The sequence below is a fragment of the Silene latifolia genome, chromosome 10, assembly GCF_048544455.1.
Source record: "Silene latifolia isolate original U9 population chromosome 10, ASM4854445v1, whole genome shotgun sequence".
Lineage (NCBI taxonomy): Eukaryota > Viridiplantae > Streptophyta > Magnoliopsida > Caryophyllales > Caryophyllaceae > Silene > Silene latifolia.
Window position 1 is genome coordinate 81,213,650 of NC_133535.1, and position 17,525 is coordinate 81,231,174.

The following is a 17,525-nucleotide window of genomic DNA, read 5'->3' on the forward strand; positions in this document are numbered from 1 at the left end:
GGTGCAACTAATAGGCGAATATCAATTTTGATATTGTTCTTAGGCCAATTTTGCTAGGACCGAAGGTTAATTCTAAATCCTTATACTTTGTTTATATATTTTGTTTATGACCTTTAATCATCATTGTTAAATTCATTATAATCCTTCTAGTTTAAGGGAAGTATACAGATTATTTCCCACATACATGTGGGATGTAATATTTTACAGTCAACTGGTCCACACATATCGGTAATGATTGCCTGACTAGAGTTTGACATTACTGTCGTGCGACGGTGGTGATCAGTTGATCCCCTTAGGTCATACCTAAAGGGACACTCTTAATTGATTATTTAATTAATCGTATGTCGATACGGGTTAATTAAATTGCATAAAATTGATGGACGATTTTGTGAGTATTATTGACGTGTCTTATTGTAATTCGATTAAATAAGATACGGTCTAAGTAATCAAATTGTTTTATTACTTAGATAAAATTATTGTTTACGAAACAATTGAAACTGAATGAATAATTTATTATAAATACAAGACGTTGTGATTTATAATTGATAAACCGTTTTGGTACAAGTAATTATGAATTACTAAGTCAATTTTGTATATGACGTATTTTTATTAATACGTTGATTTTTAATATGTTAAAAATACATTACAATTACACATGACTAGTAACATGTGACAATTGACAAATGACAAATATAAAATGGACCGCCCATTTTATATAAGTGCCGAAATGGAGGTAGTATTAGGTTTAAAATTGTGTTAATTATTTTTGAGTGGAAAACATGATGATTGCAACGTAATATAGCCATGCATACCTATTCTTTCTTGGGTAGAATAACAAGCTCATGCATTGGCTCTACTCTCCCCATGCCAACCGGTTTTGGAGGTGTAAAAGGCAAATGGTTTTTCTCTTAATCATTCACTACTTCACAATATAATTTCTAGTGTAAGAAATTATCAATATTCTCTCTACATCTTATGAAAAATTAGAGAAATAAAATCTCCAAAAATCTTTCTCTCTTGGCCGAAATTACAAGAGACCAAAACAAATATTTTGGGTCATTTTAGTAAGATTAATATTGTTCTAGATCTAATAATATTAGTCTTTTAAGAGGTTACCTGGGGTATAAAATTTTGGGAGGGATTTTTTTTTGGATCCTTTGTTCATCCATATACGGAAAGCTCAAGAACAAGTGAGAAGGAGAACTCATTTGTGCCCAAAATCCGAAACTCCCATAGAAAGAAAGACGATTTCTTCTCTATTCTTATTCAAGTTTGCATGCATAAGATCTAGTTTTAATTTTATGACTAAATTAAATTATCATATATATGAATATGTTAAATAATGAGATTAATATATCTTACAAGCGGTATCAGAGCCTTAGGTTGTTTGCATGCAAATCGGTTTATAGTTTTTCCGAGTTATATGATTAACATACAAAACTAATTAATTTGGTTTTATGAAGATAAACCTATAAATAACCTAGCATGTTAAAAGTTTCTGGTCCTAAGTGATTTTTAGGACATTTTGGTTTATTTATGGATTTTATTGTTAATTTTATATAATATTGGCATTAAAATGTGATTTTTATGATAAAAATGTCATTTTTGGACGAAAAATAGCTAAACTTCGATTTTTTCAGTGGTTTTTGGATATGTTTTCAAATATATTATCTACTGATGGACTGTAAATTTTCATAATAAAATGAGGTGTTTTGCTCGAAATATGGTTTTTTCAATTTAAAACCGTATTTAAATTGGTAAATAGGTTAATATGAGTTATATTTCGAATCTGGTCATGGAAATTTAGTATGTTGTCACATGAAATTTTACAAGTTTTTTGAAAAATATTTAGCTATAATGAAGTCTTTATGCATGATTTATGAAGTTTTGATGAAAAATCACATAAATAGTGACTATAATTAATAATAATGCTAAAACATACTTCATGACTAAGGAAAAACGTCACATGTTGCATTTTATCATATATTTCAGATCTAAAAGTGAAAAGTTGATGAATATAATTTTTCTCATCTTTTTATGGTCATAATTGTTAAAACCGATAAACCGCAACATTGTTTTTCACGATAAATTTTCGAAATTTTTAACCTAAGTTTTGAACATTATGAGTGTCATGTTATTTTTCCAGAATGTTCATGAGTTTAAATTTCAAATTTCAAATTTATTTGAAATTTTTATGATTTAATTTGAAGTTTATGGCATAATTTTGTAATTTTAGGTCCATTTATGAACAATATTAAGAAATCTAGGTTAATTATTGTCAAAATGTTAGTGGAGACTAATTTTGAGTCCTAATATGGTTAGGGTAATTAACTTGTGCATAAATATGAATTTATGTAATTTTTGTGATTTTAATAAGTTAAATCACGCAAATCCGTAAAAAACCGATTAATATACGATATTGGCTCTTAAAGGCGATTTAGCATAAAATTGGGCATGTTCATACATATTATAATGTTGCATTTTATTTATGATTGTCATATTTTAATTTTATGTAATTTTACTTAGTATGGCCTTAGTTTTAATTGATATTACCCGAAATGTATGGGAATATTGATTCGGTTGTAATTATTGTGATCTCGTATCACCATTTTGTAATTTAATAGATTTATTTTATTTTAATTACAAATGTATAGTAGGAAATTATGTAATTCATTTTGTAATTTATTTATTCCGGAGTTCCTTGAAGACGGTGCCATTCGAGAAGGCGATCCATCAAAGAAAGTGTTGCCTTGAAATGCGTGCCAAGACCGAAGCTCAAGGGACCAAAGGAGTTGGTTTCCAATTTGTAGTAGTTTATTAGATTTACTATTTTAGGAAGGCCAGTAGGATTTTTTTTATGCTTTGCATTTTATTTATATGTTGCATGCATCGCTAAATCGCCATAACTAAACATGCATTTTTTAATCGAGTTGATCGACCGTGTCAATTACAATTATCGTAGTTCACCGCTTTAGTTCACTTAAAACGTGATAGATAATAAATTGACATGACCTCTCGCTAAAATAAACAATTGAGACTTAGCCTTACCAAAAAGTAGAAACCATGAAAACCTATTTCTTGAGGGAGTGCACTCGGCCCTACCGGGGTACAAACCTTGCTACGTAGGGAAAGTGGGTGATAAATGTCTATCCACCGAATTCATGTTGATAAGGGATGAATCGGCCCTACCGTGACCAAATTGATGTGGATTTGGATCATGGACACATTTATTCGAAATTTGGGTTGAACTCAACAAAAGTATTCTCGACCTTTGTCGGATTTGTTTTGGGCTAAAGATAAATATTAAAGTAATTTTATCGACCAAGAGTTCTAAAATTAAAATCGATTAAAGCGTTAATCCACCGAGTTATATTGATAAGGAATGAATCCGCCCTACCGTGCCCAAGTTAATATGAATTTGGATCTTGGAATCATTTATCAAGTTGGGTAGAGGTCAGTAGATAAATGCAATAAAACTTGTTTAAATTAAAATTTACGAGTATTATTATTATTTTGAAAACGACAAGTGTTTTATTCCTTCTATTTTGTTTTGTAGACAACTTTTATTTCTCATAACAAATGGCCGCACCAAACACCAACGCCGCACCTCTCACTAATGTTTCATGGCTCCGATCCTTCATGGATCGTTGTAAACTTGAAAAGAATGGGTCAAATTTCTCCGATTGGGATGCCCAACTCAAATTAGCCGCCCAAGGTGACGACAAGCTTCGTTACCTCACCGAGGCCACTCCACCCGAACCTAATGCTAGGTCGAGTGCCGCCACTAGGGAAGCATATGAGGCTTACCACAAAGAGTCCGCCGCTATGAAAAATGTGTTGATTTTTGCTATGGAGGCGGATCTCCAAATGAGAGCCTTTAAAATGGGCACCACTTATGAAATCTATTCCAAACTTGTGACAATGTTTTCGCAAGCACCGAGGATCGTCCAATATGAGGCGGCCTCGGCATTCTTTGATCTCGATTTTAAGGAGGGCCAAAAGGTTAGCCCTCACTTGCTCAAATTGTTGGAGCTAGTCGAGACATTGAAACTCCAAAAGGTTGAAATCCCCAAAGAGCTCATTGTAGATAGGATTCTACACTCTTTATCCAAATTCAAAGCGTATGTTTAATTCCGGGTGAATTTTAACATGCAAGACAAGGACGTGTCTCTTGAAGATTTGCACAAGTTACTTGTGCAAGCCGAAAGAGACATGGGGCTAAATGTTAACCCACCTAAGGATGTGCTTAATATAAGCACTAAGAGCAAGGGGAAGTTCAAAAAAGAATGGGAAAAAGGGTAAGAGGCAAGCTCCCATGTCCACCAAGGCTAAGACTTTTGAAGCTAGCACTTCCAAAACTAAGAAGGGTCCTCTTGATAAATGCCATTATTGTAATGGTGTTGGACATTGGAAGAGGAATTGTTCCAATTCTCTTGGTGACATCAAAGCTGGAAAGATCACTCCGTAAGTAAATGACTATCCTTTCTTTTATGTTTCTAATTCAACTATGGTATTTTGATACAAAGTTGTGATAATGTATCCCCTTTTTATTGTAAATAGGGCCTCCTCCAAGCAAAGACAAGGGAAAAGAGAAGCAAGCTTGAGAAATCATGAAGGAGCTAGGAGTAGCTACCGATGAAGCTTAGCTTTTATTGTTTTTATTTTAATGTTATGAATTTTTAGAACTATTTTGATTTCCGTGTTCGACATGGAAATGGTTGATCCTTTCTAAACAATGGTTGTATTTTGGATTATGGTGGCTTGGCTTGCAACCCAAGTCATCCCTTTTATCGTATTTACTTGTTCTAATAATTCGTCTTTATATGCTTGCACATAGAAACATATGATCATCTACTTAAAGTGATCCAATAGACAATTATAATGATGGGATTCATTATACGTCCACAAGCTTAAGGCTTGTGTATGATCAATTATAAAGTGATGTTGAGTTGATGAACTCTTCTAAAAGGATGTCAACTACCAAGTACACTCATCAAATCTAAAATCTATTCGTCAATCTATGAGATAGTCCTTCTTCTACTTCAAAATCATTATTTGTGTCTCATAAGCTATCTTTGAATATCTAGTGTATTTATTCTAAAGATACAGTGGGGGAAAAATGAAGACACAAAGAATACAAAGAATAATTTGTATGCTTGAGTAAATGAGATCTACGAAAGAAAGAATGATTTGTATACCTAAATAGATAGTATACATGAATAGATGAGATCTATGGTCTCGTATAGATGAGATCTACATGACAAAAGAGACCAAGTAAAGTAATCAAACGAATATGTTCTTAAGATAACTACACGAGGAGACCAAAAGAAAGTTTTGATAGAAAATGACTAAAGAAGATAGAAAATGAGTGAAGAAAAGTCTCAACAAGAGATTTTGCTAGTTTATGACCTAGATATAAATAGAGTTTCAATATTGATATTTACTTAAGAGCCTAAATGAAACAAAGTTGCATCTTCGAATATAAATGAGATTTATGATTAAAAGTTGCAACGGAAGATATGCCGATATCTACAAAAGCTAAGTTAATTGTTAACCACGCTAATGTCATTACTTAACCTCATTATGAAAATGAAATGGTTAATCCTCCTTCCGAAAAGAGTATATTGAGAAGGACGTGTATTAAATGGGATTTCACTTTTAAATAATGACATTGCTACGCATCATTATAAAAATGAATGAGTTAGAGATTAAAATCTCTGTCCATAAGTTTAAGATTGAAATCTTTTCAAAATAGGTATTTTGAAAGGATATGTTGGGAATACATATGGTTTTAATCTTAATAACTTGGCAAAGCAAAATGTATTTCAATTCTTGAAATGTTTCGATTGAGTAGTCAATTACGAAACATGTGAAATTGAGTGAAAGTTAGAAATTATCATGTGAAGACATGAAATTTAGTGGGAGCAATCATCTTGTAAAATTTATAACTCATTACTCATTGAGAATGACGAGCTAGTACTATCTTCATAAAGAAGTATTTGAGTTTTCAATTCTGGATGAAAATGGACTATGATGAATCCAATCACATCATGGAATGTTGGATAAGTATTGAGATATACACATAAAATCAACGAGAAATGTAGGTTATTCATATCGATGAAAATGGAATTACCATAAGCAGTCATGGTCATTCATTGAACCTAAAAATGGTTGATCACATGATTAAAAATTACTTGTTTCCGCCATTAGAATAATCATGCACATGACCTATAATGAATCATATGCTTAAGAGCATGATTAGTCATTGGTAAGCCATAGAAGAATTGTCATGAATTCTCAAGAAGAACTAATGAACTATTCTAGTGTTTGACAGAACACTCTGTTATGTGACAAGAAGTTGCACATATTGAAGTTCGAAAACGTGTAAGGATTCATGAAAATCCTAAGCTATTTAAGCTAAAAGGAGAAATATGAAGTTTGAAAAGATACTTGATTATAGTAAGAAGTTACCCAAAACTAGTATTTTCAAAATTTGCTAGGACTTATGAGAAGTACTAGGCTAATCATCTTGACAATTGTTGCAAGATCCTACAAAACATATACCTGGTACATTATGAGTTGGAAGAACACTTGACTAGTGTGAGTTATGTCGACCACCATAACTCATTTGTTATGTGATAAACAACAAGAAAGTTCTCTCAAGTAAAGAACCTATACCTAGTTTGGGAAACTAGATATGTACTTGGTAAGATTCATGCTATGTGAGACAAACATGAAAATAAAGGAAAATGCAATTCAAGAGTTTGAACACATGGACACATGGTATGTTAAACTCATGTTGCAAACGACTAGTGTTTACACACTTATGATATACATCACAACGTTGTAATATGATATTGACTACCCGGATGTGATGTCGACATTTGTCGTTTGAGTTATTATTAACTCAACTTGTACTTTGTTACACCCAAACGGGTTGTAGAGACAATTGAACCCCGTTAAAGTGAACATGGATTAGCATTGTATTCGCCCATAGTAACTTACATGACTTGACGTCTCGAAGTGACTAGAGTGTGATGCGATTGATGGCAAGTTCACGTGCCATGGAGTCATGTGAGATGACTAGTCGATCACATAGGCAGACTGTTAGGAACACTTTGTCGGGCTAATGACCGCTTATAGAGTTCTGGCAAATTTATATAGCCTGGTCGTGGCGAGAGCTACTATAGTGTTCTAATGAGTCGATTCTTTTGACTAAAGACTGTTCGCCTACGGTGGCACAGTTTCAGATTAACTTTGATTTATGTTACTACGACCTTCGTAAATAGGGTCAAATGGGCATATTTTGGGTTTTGATGGCTGTGGCTAGTCGAAGGGAATAAGTGCGATAGGAATTGTCCACCCCTTGTCAGGGTTATAAAAATATCTCAGGGCCACTCGAGGAGTAATGAACTGGAAATGCGTGGCCACGCTCGGAAGATATCTATGGTAGATAATTCCGGTCAATCAGTTAATCTCCAGATCGAGGAAACCACTCTCGATATGATCACCTGCAAGTACGACCTGAAAGACACCTTGCATTGAGTGGGAGATAGTAATAGGACAAGAGAATTGGTGACGCACACTTGTCGAGGACAAGTGGGAGATTGTTGGAATAAGTGTCCTCTGACAATAATGCGATCACAATTGTCGATCATGATGATCACATGTTTAAATCTCGTTTTAAGAATACATGTGGGATGTAATATTTTACAGTCAACTGGTCCACACATATCGGTAATGATTGGCTAACTAGAGTTTGACATTACTGTCGTGCGAGGTGGTGATCAGTTGATCCCCTTAGGTCATACCTAAAGGGTGACACTCTTAATTAATTATTTAATTAATCGTATGTCGATACGGGTTAATTAAATTGCTTAAAATTGACGGACGATTTTGTGAGTATTATTGACGTGTCTTAAATTCGATTAAATAAGATACGGTCCAAGTAATCAAATTATTTTATTACTTAGATAAAATTATTGTTTACGAAACAATTGAAACTGAATGAATAATTTATTATAAATACAAGATGTTGTGATTTATAATTGATAAACCGTTTTGGTACAAGTAATTATGAATTACTAAGTCAATTTTGTACATGACGTATTTTGATTAATACGTTGATTTTTAATATGTTAAAAATACATTACAATTACACATGACTAGTAACATGTGACAATTGACAAATATAAAATGGACCTCCCATTTTATGTAAGTGCCGAAATGGAGGGAGTATTAGGTTTAAAATTGTGTTAATTATTTTTGAGTGGAAAACATGATGATTGCAACCTAATATAGCCATGCATACCTATTCTTTCTTGGGTAGAATAACAAGCTCATGCATTGGCTCTACTCTCCCCATGCCAACCGGTTTTGGAGGTGTAAAAGGCAAATAGTTTTTCTCTTAATCATTCACTACTTCACAATATAATTTCTAGTGTAAGAAATTATCAATATTCTCTCTACATCTTATGAAAAATTAGAGAAATAAAATCTCCCAAAATCTTCCTCTCTTGGCCGAAATTACAAGAGACCAAAACAAATATTTTGGGTAATTTTAGTAAGATTAATATTATTCTAGAGCTAATAATATTAGTCTTTTAAGAGGTTACCTTGGGTATAAACTTTTGGGAGGGATTCTTTTTGGATCCTTTGTTCGTCCATATAAGGAAAGCTCAAGAACAAGTGAGAAAGAGAACTCATTTGTGCCCAAAATCCGAAACTCCCATAGTAAGAAAGACGATTTCTTCTCTATTCTTATTCAAGTTTGCATGCATAAGATCTAGTTTTAATTTTATGACTAAATTAAATTGTCACATATATGAATATGTTAAATAATGAGATTAATATATCTTACTGTCAGACTGCCTATAAGCGATATAGCTATCCCAATGGTCTTGACTGACATACAGATACTTCTTTGTTGGTGGGTTCTTGTTCATCTCCCCGATTTCCTTGTTGAACAAGTGCTTCTCAGCAATCTTTCTCTTCCAAGAACTGAGGGCTTCCCCTGTCTTTTTTTTAGGTACTTATCATACTTTTCGTGGACAACGTAAGCTAACTGCTTATATGATGAGCATAGTTGGTACAAGTGTTTCGGCTAATACACATATCAAGTAGTAACTTAATTTCAGCTAAAACATTTATTATTGTATATACATACCTTTATTCTGTTTATTAGCATGGTGTTCTGTATTTTACTCAGTTCAGTGATACGCGGTGTACCGAGATGCATATACTGTCGTACACAACAACCAATCCAACTCGCAAAATACCCGACATTCTCACCATATGGAAGCCCCATATCTTTATCCCACTGTAAAGGATTAGGTATCTTTGAATTTATTGCTTCTAGGGAAACCCTATGGCGCATTCGACCCGCAGTGTGTTGCAAATTATTCTCATCACCTGAGCCGTCGCCTGACGCATTTCTATCGTTTGTTTTCCGCTTTTCGACCATATCTAAAGCAGAAATTAATAAACAAATAATAACAATGCATACTTATAATAACAAACAAATCTCTATAGAGGAGGGTTTATTACTTCTTTAAAGAGGAGAATCCGGATTGATCCGGCGGCGGCAATGGCGATGATGACGATGACGATGACAATGACTGCGATGACGATGGGGTAGGCTGGTGGTTGAGAGAAAGCTCATTGTTTGAGGATATTATGTAGGGGAGGGGAAGCTCAGAGTATATATGTTTGAATAATACAACACTTGCAAGACCTTGTTTAATGGAAAGTAATAAACACGGTATAAGAAAAACCGTTGTATTTTGTTTCCAAACAGACAACGGTTTTGTTTGAAACCGTAATTGATTAGTACTATCTACAACGGGTTAGAAATAACCGTTGTCTGTAATATTTTCATGTTGTTTGATTTTCCCGCCAAGAAATAAAGCATCATTTTTATATACATAACAACGGCCTGAACCGTTAAAACCGTATACGTCCTGAACAACGGTTTGGGTATAACCGTTTTATTTTATATTTCATTGTGTTTGATTTTACTGCCAAGAAATAAAGAATCATTTGGTATATGCCAGCTAATTACAATATGTTTCTCAGAAAATCTTGCTTATTTCCATTAATTTAAAGGATTACAAGTTTACACATAAAGAGTATAAACTACCACCATACATAATAAACTAGGTAAATAACAATTAGAAGAAGAAATTTGACAATTAACTTAAGCTACATGCCTCATTATTTTTGAGTTCTACGATATCCATGATTAACTTCTTGCATTCTTGTTTTGTCTTCAATATTTCACTGTCATTTCCCCGCTTCGATTCTTCAAGTTGATATAGTATACTTCTCACTTGAGTAATCTTGATATCCATGCTCTTTTTCTCATTCACTAACATGTTTATAACCTTCCTCTGCCACTCAGTCATTGGTTCATCAACCCACTTGAAGTAATTGCATCCACGCATGTTAGACTCGGGATTATAGAATTTGCAAGTAAGAAAATTTCTTCCCGGATTTTGCAAAGTCCAAGAAGTCCACAATGCTGCCGGAACTGAGCAATTACATGTCCATGTTGAAATAGAGGAAGAAGAAGAGCTACCACTTGACATAATTTGAGTAATAAGAGAGAGAGAGAGAGAGAGAGAGAGAGAGAGAGAGAGAGAGAGAGAGAGGTTATTTAAAATATGTTATTCAGCAATTGCATAAATTAACACGGTTCTTATAAGAACTGTTGTAATTATCTTATTAATATCTTCCAATTTCCATTTATTTTTAGAGGTGTTTACATTCAAACACGGTTCTTATGCACTACCGTTGTCATTATATTATATGTTATTGTTTCATTCATTTGTCAGTTCACAAGTTATTTAAAATCTATGTTAATAAGCATTTGCATGTAATAAAGAGTAGAACTATATATTAAAACGAGCATATTATACAATGGTGCAAAAAAAAAAAAAAAATTAGTACAACATGGGGAAAAAAAAGAAACACAATAAAAAATAAAAAAACCACAAAAACAAACAGCTAACTAATTAGTAAATTAATTAAACACCCTAACATGAGTTTGACTAGGAGGTGGGTATTGAGGATAAACTTAATTATAAAACAAGGTTACTACATCGGCATCAAGATAGTGATCAAAATGAGGCACTTCTTCGTCTTCCCATGATTTCGGTACATTAATAAACCTGAACGATATGAACTTTCTCATCAGATGAGCATCCTTAGCGGTGGCAACCCATAAGTATGGCCCAACGTGTACATAACGATCCTTAGGGTTGTCGCTATAAAAGTCACTTTTGCCCCTTTGATGGTCACGTGATGCATACCTTGCAGCGAGTTGTTTTGCTTAGCAAAAATCGTCAAGACCATCCCCTCGAAACACGATCAGAGCATATCCAAGAAACTCACGACCAAAAATCCAAGCCGGGTGGATTGCCCTAACATTTGAAAACAAATTCTCAATGAGGATGTCCCTTAATGGGTTAAGAGACTTAGAAGCTGGCTTCCCAGCACCATCGCGTATGACTGGGAGATTGTGAATTATGCACGTAATCAAGTTGATATAGAAGCGAAGCCTACAAAACTTTTCTTGTTTGTAGACACAGGGTACACTTTTTTAACCGCGGTGAAACCGGAGTCATGAAACATTTGCGTCAATGATGTGACCATAACTAGCACATATTTAGTCCCCGAATTAGCCTTGTTCCCATGCTTTTTAGTGCATATTTGGGTCATTTCTTATCTTTAGTTCTCTGTTTTGCATATTCTTTGAAATTTTGATCCCTTGGTAGGAAAGGAGTAAGAATCTTGCATTTTCATGGCAAAACGAGACTAAATTGATCTTGCATCAAGGAGAGACAAGATTAGAAGGCCTTTGTACATATTATAGTAGATGAGCAATGTTAAGAAAGGATCCTTGAGTCCCCAAGGAAATCCCCAAGGAATTTATGAAGAAAAGAAGAAGAAATCATGCTGAAGAAAAATCCGTGCGGATTGACCCCAATCCGGCCGTCCTCCACCTGCACAATCCGTGCGGATTCATCCCAAGACGCTCGGATTAGCACTGCCACAATCCGCCCGGATTCCTCCAAAGCCGCTCGTGTTCCACCGCCAGAATCCGCCCGTCCCGACACTAATCCGCTCGGATTCCTCTACAGCGCATTTTCGTCTTCTCCAAGCTACAAAGAAAGAAGCCCTTCCTTCGAAAAATACCGGCTCCTCCCTGCTCAATCTAAAAAGTGTAATTACTAGTTTAGCCCTTAGTTAACCCTAATGCATCCCCCTAATCTCCACTATAAATACCCCATTAGTCTAATTAGAAGAGCATGTCCTTCTTATCAATTCTTAGTGTAGTTAATACCAATCAAATCTCTCTTTAATTTTGTAATCAACAATTAATCAAGTTATAATACAAGTTTTATTTCCTTAATCTCTCTTTTGTTCATCCTTTGTTTTGGGTAATTGAAGATTATTTGGGTTATTATTGGGAGATTGACAACCTCTCAATCAAGCATCAAGTACTTCTTTTATCTTTGCTTTATTATTGGAATCATTAGTAGGTATAATTCTCTTAATCCCTTTTTAATTATTGTTAATTACTTTCATTTATTCATCATGTTTCATTTTGTTGGTATGATTGACAACCTTGCTAGCATGATCAACATGATAATGAGTGAGTAGTCTCTTAGCTTGGGTTAATGGGTGATTAGGGGGAACCAACATAGGGAATGATTCATGCTTAAATTAATATGCTTTCATGTTTTATTTGCTTGCTTGTTTTGATCTCAACTCATGCACATGTTATATTTGATGAAATGCTAAGCCTATGAATCCTTGCATTTACCACCATCTCCTATCTTTTCAATGAGACTTGTAAGACATAACCCAACTCGAGTCTCATTAGACCATGCATGTTGTTGAGTAGGGAAGACTAAGTCGACTTGTAGGTGTTGTACAATCTAATCGATTCGGCTCCGGGACCCAAACTTTCCTGGGATTGTAAGATATAACCCAACTCAATCCATCACAACAATAATTGCTTGCTTATAATTTGAGAACATGTTTGTATGATCAATTCCCATGATTCCCCTATGATCCCATGACACCCTAGTGCTTTTTAATCAATTGTTTACAACTCTTTAATTCATCTTACTTGTTTATTTCCATTGATATTTTAGTTTAGTGACCTTCTACATCAACCCAATTTGTGACACCCCTAAGACACCGCTAGTTGCAATAGAAATCTCATTTCAATACCCGTCCCTTGGGATCCGACCTTTACTTGCCTCTTTACTAATTGTAGAGTTGTTTGTGAAGCTATAAATTGTGTTTTGATTCGGACGTGACCCAACGACCACACCTTAAATTGTGAACACGAAACGGACCGATCAAAAATGGCTCCGTTGCCGGGGACGGTGTTTACTTGATTTAGATTTCCTTTTATTGTTAGTAGTTGTGTCTTTCTTCGCTTTGGGGAAGTAAAACCCCTCAAGGTTTGTTCTAATTGTTTTCGAGTTGTTTGATATTTTGCATGTCTAGAAGGTCACAAGGTGATTTGTTACCTTTTGACCGTGAAATTGAAAGAACCTTGACGAACAATAGGAGACTTGCTAGGAGGAATTTGAGAGGTATTAGTAAGGTTGTTCAACCAACTATTGAGTTCATCAACCCTTTCGCAATAGAAGGAGAGGAGAACCCATTACACAATACCCCACAAAATCAACCTACAATGCCTAAATTCTCGTCACATTCCGTACCCACCGAGGAGAACCTACCCAATGGTACTCCTACACCACAACATCTAACCGGAAATTTTATTGCCAAATCCGGCTTTATCCAATTAGTCGAAAGGAGCCAATTTGGGGGGATGCCTAGTGAAGACCCTCATTCTCATATGGAAACCTTTTGCGACTATTGTGATGCAATCTCTCAAACCGGTGTGACTCAAGACCAAATTCGATGGGTCTTATTTCCTTTTTCTTTAATCGGCACCGCGAAATAATGGTTGAAGGGTCTTGACAAGGCCACTCTCGGAATAGATTCTTGGAAGAAGTTGGCTCTAGCATCTACAAAAAATTCTACCCACCGGAAAAGACTAACATGCTAAGAGCTCAAATTACGGGTTTTAAGCAAAGGGATGAAGAATCTTTGTATGAAGCTTGGGAGCGGTTCAAGGGAATTTGTCGCTCATGTCCTCACCATGGACTTAGCGAATGGTTCTTGGTACAACAATTTTGGAACGGTTTATATGAAGATTCAAGGAACATTCTCAACATGGGATCAAATGGAATGTTCACCGAAGTTGATGACAATCAAACATGGAACAAAATTGAGGAAATGGCGGTCCATAACTCACAATATAGTAGACCTCGCAAGGCTACTAGAGGAGGAAAGCATGAAGTGGACTCCGTTACTCAATTGGGTGCTCAACTTAGTGCTCATATTGACACAATCAATTTGAAGTTTGAAAAAGCTATGGCTAGACTTGAAGAAGTCTCAAAATCACCAAAGCATCATGTTAATGCCATGACGGCATCCTCATCAATCCCAAGTGGGATATGTGAGAATTGTGGAACTTTGGGACATGACCAAAGTGAATGTAGGGGAACAAATGAACAAGTGAATGCTTTCCAAGCATACAAGAGTGGTACCCCTTATTCCAACTATTACAATGAAAACACCATGTTTCACCCAAATCTCTCATACAAAAGCCAAAATGTTCAAAACCCTCAAACAACATACACTCTACAACCCATGAGAAACCAAAATGAAAGACCCTTTTACAATCAAAACCAAGGTTACCAAAATCAAAATCCATACAATCACCAAAATGACCAAGGTTTTGATGTCCAAAAAGCGGTCCTCCAAATGCAAAAGAATCAACAAGAATTTTTCACTCAAATGCAAAAAGATAGTCAAGCAAAGGAAACCACCATCAGCAACATTCTAGCTCACACCAAGATGTTGGAAACACAATTGACTCAACTAGCATCTTCAAGCTCACAAAGACAAAAGGGGCAATTACCACCTCAAAGTAATCCCCCAAGACATGAATCGGTTAGTGTCATTCACTTGAGAAGTGGTACAAGGTATGAAGCACCGAAGAAGCAAGTTGAGGATGAAGTTGTGGAAGCTAGTGATAAGGAAGAAATTGTGCAAAACTCCAAAGATGGAGAATCATCAAAAGAAGAAATTTCAAAGAGAAATGAAGACAAGGTGAAAGAGAAGGAGCCCATTGTGATTAGACTTCCTTTTTCAAGTCGTCAAGCCAAGCCCAAATTTGATGATCAACTTTGAAATTTCATGGAAATTGTGAAGAATTTGGAAGTCTCAATTCCTTTCACGGAATTAATAAATCACGTTCCGGCCTATGCGAAATACATGAAAGATATCCTCACAAAGAAGAAGTCAATCCGGAAACTTGAGACTATCGCCTTCACTAAGGTGAGTAGTGCAATACTTCAAGAGAGTTCACCTCCAAAACTAAAGGATCCGGGAAGCTTCTCAATACCGTGTACCATTGGTGACACAACGATCAACAAAGCCTTATGTGATCTAGGGGCTAGTGTGAGTGTTATGCCGTACTCGGTGAGTAAAAGGTTGGGGATGGGAGAGCTTAAATGCACCAACATCACACTCCAAATGGCCGATAGATTGACGAAGACACCATTAGGGATATGGGAAGATGTCCCCGTGCGAATTGGGAAGTTTTTCATCCCGGTGGACTTTGTCATTGTTGATATGGAGGAAGATTCAAACATTCCAATCATTCTAGGAAGACCTTTCCTACACACCACGGGTGCGGTGATTGATGTGAAACATGGTGAGCTCACTCTAGAAGTGGGAGATAAAAACATAACCTTTAATCTTGACAAGACTATGAGAGCTCCTCGTTTGCATGAACCGTGTTTCATGATCGATCATTCTAGCCGAAAGGATGAGAGGAAGAAATCGGAACTCCAATGGAAGAAGAAAATCGGAACTCCATTCAAAGAGCAAGTGAATTGTGACAAGGAGAGCTTGCAAAGCTCATCAAAATCAATCAACGAAGAAGAGGATGGCCTCATTGGCCAAGAGAGGAATTTGGGAAAGTTGTCTCCATCAAATCAAGAGATTTTCAATGATCAACTTAATGAAGTTTGTGGTCTTTGGGACGACGAATTTGAAGGGATTTTTAATCCCTACATTGGTAATGCCATCAATCAAGACCGACATCAAGGGCCCAAGTCTATTGAAGAGCTCTATAACAATAATGAACAAGCTTTTGATTACTTTTTCAAGGTGTTGAGCAACATCAACAACACCTTGAACATGCCCCCTTGACATCTCATCAAGAATGAGAGTTTGGTGGAGTCCTCCCTAAACCACCGTTTGTAAATATTTCTAACTCCCTAACTCGCATTTCAATTCTTGCATTTTTTGTCATCTTTGGATTTTTATTTACTTTGATCAAGATAATTGTCATGTTTGAGAGAAGTGAGGGAGGGACTAATAATTTCAATTGATGTGTAGTGCTCTAGCTTAGTGCGGGGATGGCAATTGCCTAGGCTATCCATGCCTTAGTAGTGCCCCCACAATGAAGAACAAAAGATATAAAGAAGATTGGAAGAATGATAAGGGATATGCATTGTACACGGATAGAACTGAATCCGGGTATAAAGGGGCCGAATCTGAGCGGATTCAGGAGAATCCGCCCGTCTACAGACAATCCGAGCGTATTGGGTATAAGACGCACGTCCCTATGAGCTGAATTTTTGAAAGATTTTTGACTGTAAGAGAATCCGGCGTCTGAATCGCAATCCGCTCGTCTCTGAAAATCCGCCCGTCTTGTGAGGAAGACGCCCGTCTTCTCTCGAGGAAAACAAGAAAAATTCCTGGACTGAAATCCGTCCGTCTTCTGAAGAATCCGCCCGTCCTGTGTCAGCGAATCCGAGCGTCTTCTCTTAAAGACGCCCGTCTTTAGGCGACTTTTTCCCAACCCAGAAAGTGCAGAATCCGCCCATCTTGAGCAGAAACCGCACGGATTGCCCCTGCAGTTCGAATTTTTCGGTCTTTATAAAACCCCTCCCACCTTCATTCATTCATTCATTCATTCATTCATAACACTACTCAAAAACATCAAAACCCTCATCCTCTCCATCACAAAAACAAAATTCCTCAACTACATTCACCAAAATCAAATCAAATCATCCTTTTAACAACAAATCAATCACTCCTTTTTCAATAAAAATCGAAACCAAGCACAAAATCTTCAACCTTTGAGTCGATTTTTGAATTCATAAAGGCAAAGCCTTTCACCTTTAAATCGATTTGGGTACACTACAAATTGAAGAGTTTTCATTCTTTTCTTGGTTAATTCATCAATGGCAAGGACTAAGGGAGCAATAAAGGCAACAAAGGCACCAAAGGCTAAGACACTTTCACAAAGGCAAAAGGCTCTTCAAGCAAAGAAAGCATTGGCTATGGTGGTAGCAACCCCAAACTTGGAAGTGCAACAACAACAACAACCTTCTATGGGAGCAACAACATCTACGACTCCGGAA

The 17,525-nt window shown here is 35.9% G+C and overlaps 1 non-coding gene across 1 annotated transcript; it reads right to left on the reverse strand.

Moving 5' to 3' along the window:
• Window positions 1–14,082: 14,082 nt before the first annotated feature.
• On the reverse strand, window positions 14,083–14,189 carry LOC141609967 (small nucleolar RNA R71). Its single transcript, XR_012527866.1, has one exon. It is a non-coding gene; the product is annotated as a small nucleolar RNA R71 (small nucleolar RNA).
• Between the last annotated feature and the right edge of the window lie 3,336 nt (window positions 14,190–17,525).